Raw genomic sequence first — 10137 nt, 5'->3', positions numbered from 1 at the left:
AAAGACTTTGAACTTTGGATTTTCAAACATTGTTGAGACTGTGATACTTGGGGACTTTTGAAGTTGGGTTGAAGACATTTTTGCATTATGCTATAACTACAAGCCTTTGGGGTCAGGGAGTAGACTGTGGTGGTTTGAAAAAAATGCCCCCTAAAAGGAATGGCACTATTAGGAGGTGCAATTTTGTTGGCAGTAGGTGTGGCCTTGTTGGAAGTGAGGTCTCATATATGCTCAAGCCATGCCCAGTGTCCAGTTCACTTCCTGTTGCCTGCTGACCAAAATGTAGGGCTCTCAGCTCCAGCACTGTGTCTGTTTGCACATGTCTGCCATGACCCCCCATGAGGATAATGGACTGAACCTCTGAACTGTAATCGAGTCACCCCATTAAATGTTTCCTTTCTAAGAGTTGCCATGGTTGTAATGTCTCTTCACAGCAGTAGAAACCCCAGACACCTTCTTTTACTCTAAGTTTCTCTGGCACCAAAGAGATGTGGCCTGCCTCCTCAGATCCCTTAATTATTATTTGTGGAGGGTTAGTTTGCAAGTCACTGTACTCTTTCAGACCAAAATTCCCTTAAAAATAAATATTTATATTTATTTTATGTGTTTGAGTGTATTAAGTGTATATACCACAGGTGTTCCTGGTGCCTGAGGAGCCCAGAAAAGGGTGTTGGATCTCCTGGAACTGGAGTTACAAATGGTTTCGAGACACTATGTGGGTGCTGAACCTGGGACCTCTCTAAGAACAGCCAGTGCTTTTAAGGGCTGAGTCCTATGTTCCATACCCACCACCACATAAACCAGGTGTGGTGGGGCATCCTTGCAATGCCAGCACCTGGGAGGTAGAGTCAGGAGAATCATAAGTTCAAAGTCATCCAAGACTATGTAGCAAGTTCAAGGCTGATTTGTGCTGAGCTGTTTCAGATCCTGTCTTGAAAAGAAAAGATAGAAAAAACCAAAAAACAAAAACTATGTAGTCTAAGCCATATGATGGGCATGGCATAGTTTGGGGATTAGCTTCATTCAGGCATAGAAGTATCTCTATGGCAACCATCATCATAACATCAGGCCCAAGGCAGAGGTGCTGAATGAGATTGTACAGAGAGAGTGTGCAGTGTGGTGGCTTCCTGGTTTCTGATCTAGAAATCCAGAACCTTGCCTTGTGTCCACCTAGAGATAGTCTTTGTGCTGTGAGTAGGTAAGAGGACTGGCTTGCTAAGAGTAGCCACACCCCAGCCCCAGCTTGTTTTGGAGGAGGGACCATGTGATCGGCTTGCTGCTCCATCCTGCTCACGTTCCCCAAAGTGCAGAGTGTCCCTGCTCCTCGGTAAGAGCCAGGAACTCACCTTCAAGGGACACTGACCTTGGTTCCTTGGCATTTCCACTCTACTAGTTCCATGGTGGGCGGGGAGAAAACACACAGAATAATCACTATTTCTTTTTCCTTCCCAGCCCCATCCAAAGGAAGATGGCCTGCCACAGGAAAATGTCCACTCAGGCTCACTTTCCCAGCATTAATGGACACACAAGTACTTTGGTGATTTTGTTAGAATTAAATCCTAATTTAATAGATGTCATTGGCCAAACTGTAGTTCATCAAAATTCACAAGTTAAAAAATCTAATCACCAGTACCTCAGAATGTGACTAGTTTGAAAATATAGTCATTTTCTTTCCTTCCTTTCTTCCTTTCTTTCTTCCTTCCTTCCTTCCTTCCTTCCTTCCTTCCTTCCTTCCTTCCTTCCTTCCTCCCTTCCTTCCTTCTGTTGTGTCCAAATTCTGAACCCCCAAATCACCAAGAGACCCATTCCAATGCAAAAGCAAAGAGTCTTTTTTTATTATTAACAAGTTAGCAGCCTTAACTCAGGCCCTTTTGTCTGTTCATCACAGCGGGTGGGATGAGAAGGACTGGGGCGTGTATGACACCTTGTGGTGGAGAATTTATTGGGCAGAGCAAGGGGAGTATTTAGGGGTCTGCAACAGTCTCAGGATTGGTGCACTTCTGGGCTTGGGCGACATGTCCTGTGTTGATTGGTCAACTGGTTGTTATGGCCTATAGGCCCTCCTGGGGCGGTTGCTATGCTCTGCACGTCACTGTTAGGCCACTTTTACTGCAAAGCAGGCCCAGAGCATACCAGCTAACTTTTGATTGGTTCCTTGCCACGTGGAGGGTATCTGACCTCCTAGTCAGGCAAGGTCAGGAAGCTCAGCACATTTTGCTGAGTCAGGAGCCTTTTGTCTTGCTGGGTCTTTTCTGCAGCCTGTCATGGCAGCTAAAGCAGGGGGCAGAGTGAGGGTCTGGTCCCTTCCCTTCCTTCCTTCCTTAGTTTTATTTTTGTTGTTGTTGTTGTGCAGGGAATGGGTGTCTTATGTGTGCCAGACGAGCTTCAAACTCATCATGTAACTGAAGAAGCCCCTCAGCCCCTAATCCTATTTCTATCTCCAAAATACTAGGGTAGGCATTTGCCACCATGCCCAGGAACCGAACCCACAGCTTCTTTCATGCTAGGCAAGTACACTACTGACTAAGCTAAACCTCCAGCCTGAAACAGGGTCTTTATAGCAGCAATTAAGGTTATATGAGGCCATAAGCATATGGGTCTAATCCAATAAGGTCTGTATACTTTTAAGAGGACTGGAAGCTTGGTATAGCTGTACATACCTATAGAATAGCATGGGTATCAGCAAGACATGCCTTTTAAAAAATAATAAAAGGAGAGGCTGGTGAGATGGCTCTGTAGTTAAGAGCATTGGCTGGTTTTCCAGGGGACCTGGGTTCAATTCCCAGCACCCACATGGCAGTTCACAACTGTCTGTAATTCCAGTTCCAGGGAATCTGGTGCCCTTACACAGACATACATGCAGGCACAACACCACATAAAAATGAGTAATAATAATAAAAGAAAAACCAGGCCAGTGGGGCAGCTGCCAAGCCTGAAAACCTGAGTTTGATGCCCAAGATCCACACTGTGGAAGGAGAGAACTCACTTCCACAAGTAGTCCTCTGACCTCCACTTGTACATGGGACATGTCCATGAGGCCCTCAATAAATACATAACTATTTTTTAAACAAAGGGAAGAAGGGATGGGAGAGGAGAGAGAGAGAGGAGAGAGAGAGAGAGAGAGAGAGAGAGAGAGAGAGAGAGAGAGAGAGAGATGAGTCAGAAGAATTAGGGATTAGGAAGAGGATGGCTAGCTGTTTATAACCTGAGCTGGGAGCTCTCAAGGGGAAAGCCTTAGATGGGGACTCAGTTTCTGGAAGTGTGAGAGTCCCACTGTCTAAGACTCCAAGGCTGTAGTGAGGCTGCCCCAGCAACTACAGCATAGATCTGGGAGGGACCGGACTGCTTTCCTAACAGGCCATGGGTGCTGCTGGCCTAAGCATGGCACGCTGAACGTCAGAGGCCTGGAGAAGTGGCTCCCGTCGGTGTGGCATGGCCGGCAGCGCTAAGTCACCTAGTTGGTGGGAAAGAGGACATTTTCCCCAGACTCAGTCTTCTCATTCATCTTTTGTGTCTGTAGTGCTCCCCCCCCCCCAGACAGGGTTTCTCTGTGGCTTTGGAGCCTGTCCTGGAACTCACTCTGTAGACCAGGCTGGCCTCGAACTCACAGAGATCCGCCTGCCTCTGCCTCCCGAGTGCTGGGATTAAAGGCGTGCGCCACCAACGCCCGGCGTCTGTAGTGCTTTTTAAGGACAGAAATATGGCAGCATCTTTCAGCATCTACAGCTGAAGGGAGCAGAGCCTCCTAACCGTAGGGAGATGGCAGAGGTAGAGGGTGACCGGCCTTGTGGGCAGTGGGCAGTGCTACCATGTCCTTGTGCTGGAATGTAAGCTCCATGTGGTCATATTTCCTAAAATTTCAAAATAAATCAGAATTTGGATTTTTACATTAAATCTTTAGATTTTTAAAACCTTCAAAATGTTGACAACTTTATCTGCTTATTTTTAAAATGCTGTGAGACAAAGGAGCCCTTGAAGGGGCTAGACATGTTATACATTTTATTTTGGAGATATATACGTGAATATTTATATGTAAAAAATCCATCAGTCTGTATGATTGAAATTTGTACAATTACCTTCTTTCAAGTCATGCACAGTTAAAAAACAAAATCAAAACCCAAACATCTGCATAGGCATGAAAACATGGTCACTCTTGTCTTTGGGGACAAGGCAGGGAAGGGATAGGTGGGCCTTTTCTTTGTTTCTAGTACTTTGCCTTCTTAGAAAGGTAGAGAGTGAATGAGGCATAGTGGCCCACAGACTTCCAGCATCCAGCAAGCTGAGGCAGGAGAATTGCGAATCTGAGGCCAGATGGCTACATAATGACCAGAATGGGCTGGGTAGATGGCTCAGTGGGTGAAGGTGCCAGCCACTCAAGCTTATGGCCCCAGTTTGATCTAAGCCTGGAGACCACATAAAACCACTGGCTGTAGTGGCCCATGTCTGTAATTTCATCACTCCTACAGCAAGAAAGGAGACAGAGACAGAATTGTCTAGAAGCTTGTAGGCTAGCTAACCTGGAGTACACACAGCATCACACACAAGAGAGACCCTGCCGAAAACAAGCTGAAGGAGAGAACTGACTCCTGCAAGTTGTGCTCTGATCCCCTTACACATGTGTGTGTCCCCAAATATATATATAATTAAAATAAGTAAATAAAAACAAATGAAACAAAAGTGTAAGCTGGAGCACATGGGGGGTGTCAACATCTGATTCACTTTCATGGTATATAGGTGGCCCCCTTTGTTAGTTTCTGTATGTTTGGAAATATGTCACAATTAACATTGCAATTTTGTCTTGTTTATTTTTTGCTGTTGTTTGTTTTTTCAAGACAGGGTTTCTCTATGTAATAGCCTTGGCTGTCCTAGAATACATTATAAAGAACAGACTGCCTTTCAACTCACAGAGATCTGCCTGCCTCTGCCTCCCAAGTGCTGGGATTAAAGGTATGCACCATGATGCCTACTTAAACACTGTAATATTAAAAGAAAAAATACTTGTGAAGACATGAGCCCAACCCACTCCTGGGAGGCTACTGAGCCAAGCTCTTGGCTCCCTCCTGACTGTGATGCTGTTTAGGGCGGCACACGGCTACCAAGTCCCAGGTCTCCTCCATTTTCAGTAAACACCTGCTCCCTCTGTGGTATGGGTATGTCCCGAGGTCACCTTCCCGGTTCATCCCAGCATCCCATGTGACTTTCACCACCACAAGTGGCATTCTCGGTGCAACTCAGCTACAGTCTAGGGAATTGGAAGACACTGTGATGGATCTATGATTTAGGATCACTGGAGAATGGCTTCCCTTTCTGTCCCCGAGAGCAATAAATTCTTGTAGCTAAACTCACTGTAGCTCTAAGATCTGACACCCTCACACAGCCATGCATGCAGGCAAAACACCACTGCACATGAAATAAAAAAATAAAAAAATAAACCCGCTGAATAGAAGCCCGAGTGCAGGCCCATAGGTGGGTTAGTCTCTCAGACTCAGTCTTCTGGTCTAGCAAATAGGAGTGATCACAATGTTTACATGTTTGGCTTACCATGAAGATTTGAGTTTGCTCTGGGACTGGTGCACGTGTTCAATAACCATTAGCTATTACTAAGTAGATCCTACTAGTTGATTTTACTTATAATATCTAACTTATATGATGGGTTAAGTCTGAGGCAACAATGAGGGCAACCACAATGAAATCTGACCTGCAAGCCTCAAGAAGAAAATATTTCAACTCTCATTCAAGTAGCCAAGGTGATCAAATGTCAAAACTGCTTCAAAAGTGTTGAGACATAGCAGGGTATGGTGGTGGACACTTTTAATCCCAACAGAGGCAGGAGGATCTGAGCACAAGGCCAGCCTGGTCTACGGAGCGAGTTCCAGGACAGCCAGGGCTACACAGAGAAATCCTGTGTCAAAAAAACAACCAACAAACAACCCTGCTGAGATATTTTAAATCAGCTTCCAACCTGTAAGGAACTGCCTACTTTTAGCTTTGGAAAGACCTGTGAGCGCTGGGTCAAACCTAAGAAGAGAGAGACAGCTGGGGCAGGTTCCTGTTCTATCCTGTTTCCCTCCAGCTCCGGGCCTAGGTCCCTGCCTGTCCCTTTGGCCCCTTTACCAGGAAGCCTGTTTGTTGACAGAACTGTCATGTGGGATGAGATGCGTCAGGTAATCATCTGGGAGGGCGCCCCCTGGTGGCCGGTGGTTTTAACCATGACTAATAAAGCTGTAAATAAAGAAAGGATGAACACAGATCCCAGAAAATACACTCTCCAAAGGCACAGGATTTCAATTACTCTTTAGTTGTTCTTTGTCTTTTAAGCTTAAAAGATACACCTTTGAGACAAAGTCCCAAACATCCTAGGCTGGCCTTGAACTTATTAAGCAGTCAAGGGTGACCTTGACCTTCCCACCTCCTGAGGGTCATGGTTACAGGTGTGACCCACTCTGCCAAATTCATGCAGTATCAGGTACTGAGTCCAGGGTTCTGTGCATGCTAGATACTCACTCTACCAGCTAAGCTACAGCCTCAGCCCTACTTCATTTTTTAAACTATGCTTCTTAAATTCTTTCCAATCATAAAGCCTCTTTAACTGAGAAAATCCTGTGCCTGGGTGAGCATCGAGAGGGGACCTGTATTGAATTCCTCCTTTTCCCACTTCTGCTGCTCTTCTGGGGCCATCTCACTCTTGGGTTTATTGAGGAGACTCACGGTGGAGGTTTCGATTGCAGATCACTCCTCTGTAGCCTCTGTAGCTGCCGTAGCCTCCAGAGAAGATGGAGCAGAGCACTGCAATTCTTAAGACAACAGTGTGCCAAATCGGAGCTGATTTAACTGGTGCCTGTGCTAACGGGCAATGTGACATATTGTATTCAGAACCAAGACTGCAGTGAAATCCCATGACGAAACACAGTCAAACGCTGCCACAAATGCCTCAGATTCATCACATTTGAATTTTAAAACCTTCATTAGGTTTGATTTTGAATTAGTTTTTGGTTACTGTTTGCTCAGAACCCTTTTCCTGTTGTCACTTCTGTCCATGTGGCCCCTCCACAGCACTTTCAGGTGAACTGGAAACCACAGTTTAATAAGTTTTATGTAGTATTTTTTTTGCCGTGCCCCCCCCCCCCTGCTTTTGAGACAGAGGGTCTCATAGCCCTGGCTGGATTGGAACTCACTATGTAACTAGACCAGGCTGGCCCTGAACTTACCGAAATCTACCTGCTTCTGCCTCCCTGGCGTGGGGATTAAAGGTCTGTGCCTAGAAGAAGCTGCAAGTGGTGAGCCACCCGACCTGGGTGCTCGGCCTCGAACTTAGGTCCTGTGGAAGAGCAGTGTGAATGAGAATCCCTGAAAAGGAGCTGTGTCTGCAAAGGTCAATTGGCTGGTTAGAACTTCAGAAACGTGAAAAGGTTAGGATGTTACAGATGCAGGGCTAATCACAATTTATTTGGGCTATGCTTAGCCCCTTAAATAGCCATTCTTTGTCCACCCCTGTGTCAGACCTAATATCCCATGACTAACAGACAAAGTCAAACTCAAGACCCAGTGAGTAATAAATAAGAACTTTTAGAATCCCGAGGCATTTGCTGTGGTCTACCTGGCATGACCTAGACGTTAACTTATCCTTTTTTACCTACCTCAGGTTCTGTTGTATTAATGTCTGATCTCTGACCCTCTGCCATAAAGCTTGCTCCTCTGGACCACAGCAGTAGCAATGGGCTCTCTGGTCTACCTGCCCCTGGGCTTGCTTTCCTGCAATGTTTCGTGAGCTCTGATGCCAAAGATACTGGTTTGCGTGCGAGCGCGCTCGTGAGCACACACACACACACACACACACACACACACACACACACACACACACACCTTTTCTTTATATACAGATGGTAACCAGTTTTTAAATGCTGCTATAAAAAACGTAAAGCCTGAGGTCAAACAAAACCCTTTTGCACCTAATGTTATAAATCATGTGCCATATGACCCACTTGATGGAAAATTCCAAGCCTGCCTGTGCTGGTGGCCCAACCCCCAGTGGAGTGCTGAGACCAGCATTCCCTGAGAGCAGTTTCCATTTCTTGCCCTTCACCAAGGGCAGGCAAGCCCAAACGCAAGCAGACACCACAGGCATGGGCAGAGCTTGCTGACACTACTGAAGCTTTGGGCTGGGCTAGGCTGGGCTGGGCTGGGCTGGGCTGGGCTGGGCTAGCTGCTGCCTCTGCAATGTGTAAGCCGTCATGCTTCTTCATGTTGAGAGAAGACTCATGGCTCAGGGGCTTTCAGAACCTTCTGAGTTTGACTGCATTGCTAACTCACCTGAATCCTTTTGCTTCTACATAGCCAGGTGCAAACAGGGTGGCTCACTTTCCTTGCTGGTCAGCATGTATGAGGCCTGTGGGACAGAGCAGATCATGAAAAGGTGAATTCTGTAAAGAAATTGCACACACCCACAAAAGCGTGCACGTGCATGCACACACACACACACACACACACACACACACACACACACACACACACACCACAACACTTGTGCAGAGGTCAGAGGACAACTTGTAGGGGTGACATCTTTCCTTCTGCCACGTAGGTTCTGGAGATTGACCTCAAATCATCAGACTTGGTGGCAACTGCCGTTACCTGCTGAGCATCTTGGCGGCTCCTCTCCCACCTTCTTTAAAGAGTAGTTTCCAATTGTGTTTCCTCAGTGATGCAGGACAGGTGCTTTTTGTCCTTGGGAGACTAACAAGCAATGTCTCCAGAGCCACATCACGACACTCTCTCTTTGCTTCCCACTCGACATTGGCATTCTGAAATACAAGAGGGTAAAAATGACCTCATTCTGAGATTCACCTTGAGTTTCTTCTGACTGGTGCACTGTGAATCTTACTTTCAAAATTCAAGTGGTGACACCTCATTTTCCTTTCCTTTAATTTCAAGTCATCTTAGGGTGAGCCTTTATCCTGTAGGCCGGCAGAAAAATTATACTGGTAGTGGAAGGGCAGGTGAGGCCAGTTCACTTTCCCTGGAGATGGATGGGAATCCAGAATAGCTGCCCTCCTCCTGAGACCACAGCCTATGACCTGAATGTCCCTTCAGGACAGGAGGCTTGTGGGCAACTCCTTTGTGAACTTAGGCCTGGATTCTTAGCTGAAGCTAGGACTCAGGCTGAGGCCCCACCCTTCTCAGAGACACCACAGAGCCTCTGAACAGAAGCCTGCTGTCCCAGTGAAGGGACCAGCTCCCCATTTCGGCAGCCATGACAGTAACACGTGCTTGCCATGACCTTGCCTTGGTCACTAAGAGGTCTGATGCCTGCCTTGTGGCAAGGAACCAATCAGAAGTTAGCTGGTGGCACTATGCTTTACGGCTCTGGGTGTGCTTTATGGACAAGTGCACAGCAATGACACGCAGAGCATAGCAACCACCCTGGGAGGGCCTATGGCCCATAACAACCAATTGGCCAATCAACACAGGTCAAGCCCTCCAAGCCTGGAGGCACACCAATCCTGAGCCTGTAGATTGTAGAGCCCTACAAGATCTCTATGCAGCCCCTTCAAGCTGTCTTTGCTAGCCATCCGCCATGGCGGGTGGATGAAAGACCCGAGCTAACATGCGGTTAGCTCGTTAAACAACAATAAAGCCTCATGCAGTTTGCAGCAAGCTTTCAAATCCGCCTGGTGATTGGGGTGACCTCGGTCCTGGGCTGAGACCCCGGAGGCCTAAGTTTTTCCGGGGGTCTAACATTTGGGGGTGCGTCCTGGATTTGCGACCACCCCTCACCTGAGTGGATTCGATTTTGGAGGTAAGATGATTTAAGCTCGAAACTTATATGTTCAATGTTATGTCCATTTTTGCTTGTTATATCTCTTGCTGTTTTGTTGGTTTGGTGCCATGACTTGAATTTGATCTGTGCCTGCGCAGGACTCGTATTTGGACTTGTATTTGGATTTGTAATCTGGACCTCCGGGGAGACAGACGTGTTCAGAGACTCTGAAGTCCTGCCCTGGACGAAAGTCCAGGGTCGTTTGATTTGGACATAGGGAAAGCAGACGTGTTCTGGGAACCCTTCGTTCCACCCTGGATGAAAGTCCAAGGGTTGTTTGTAATTTTGGTTTGGGGCACCATTCCTTTGCTGCGCGGTTTGTC

The 10137-nt window shown here is 46.8% G+C and overlaps 1 protein-coding gene across 1 annotated transcript in view; it reads right to left on the bottom strand.

Moving 5' to 3' along the window:
- Nucleotides 1-3982: 3982 nt before the first annotated feature.
- The window catches only part of Stn1 (STN1 subunit of CST complex), a 64446-nt gene continuing 58291 nt past the window's right edge, over nt 3983-10137 (bottom strand). Inside the window, exons 10-12 of the transcript XR_004768962.1 lie at nt 8629-8798; nt 8311-8386; nt 3983-7318 (exon numbers count right to left, since the gene is read on the bottom strand). The gene's annotated coding sequence lies outside the window, so the exon portion shown is untranslated. The remainder of the gene's footprint in view (nt 7319-8310; nt 8387-8628; nt 8799-10137) is intronic.

Source organism: Cricetulus griseus, chromosome 3 (assembly GCF_003668045.3).
Source record: "Cricetulus griseus strain 17A/GY chromosome 3, alternate assembly CriGri-PICRH-1.0, whole genome shotgun sequence".
NCBI classification, from domain to species: domain Eukaryota; kingdom Metazoa; phylum Chordata; class Mammalia; order Rodentia; family Cricetidae; genus Cricetulus; species Cricetulus griseus.
Note: the sequence above shows the minus strand (reverse complement) of the source record. Positions and strands in the feature narration are given on the sequence as shown.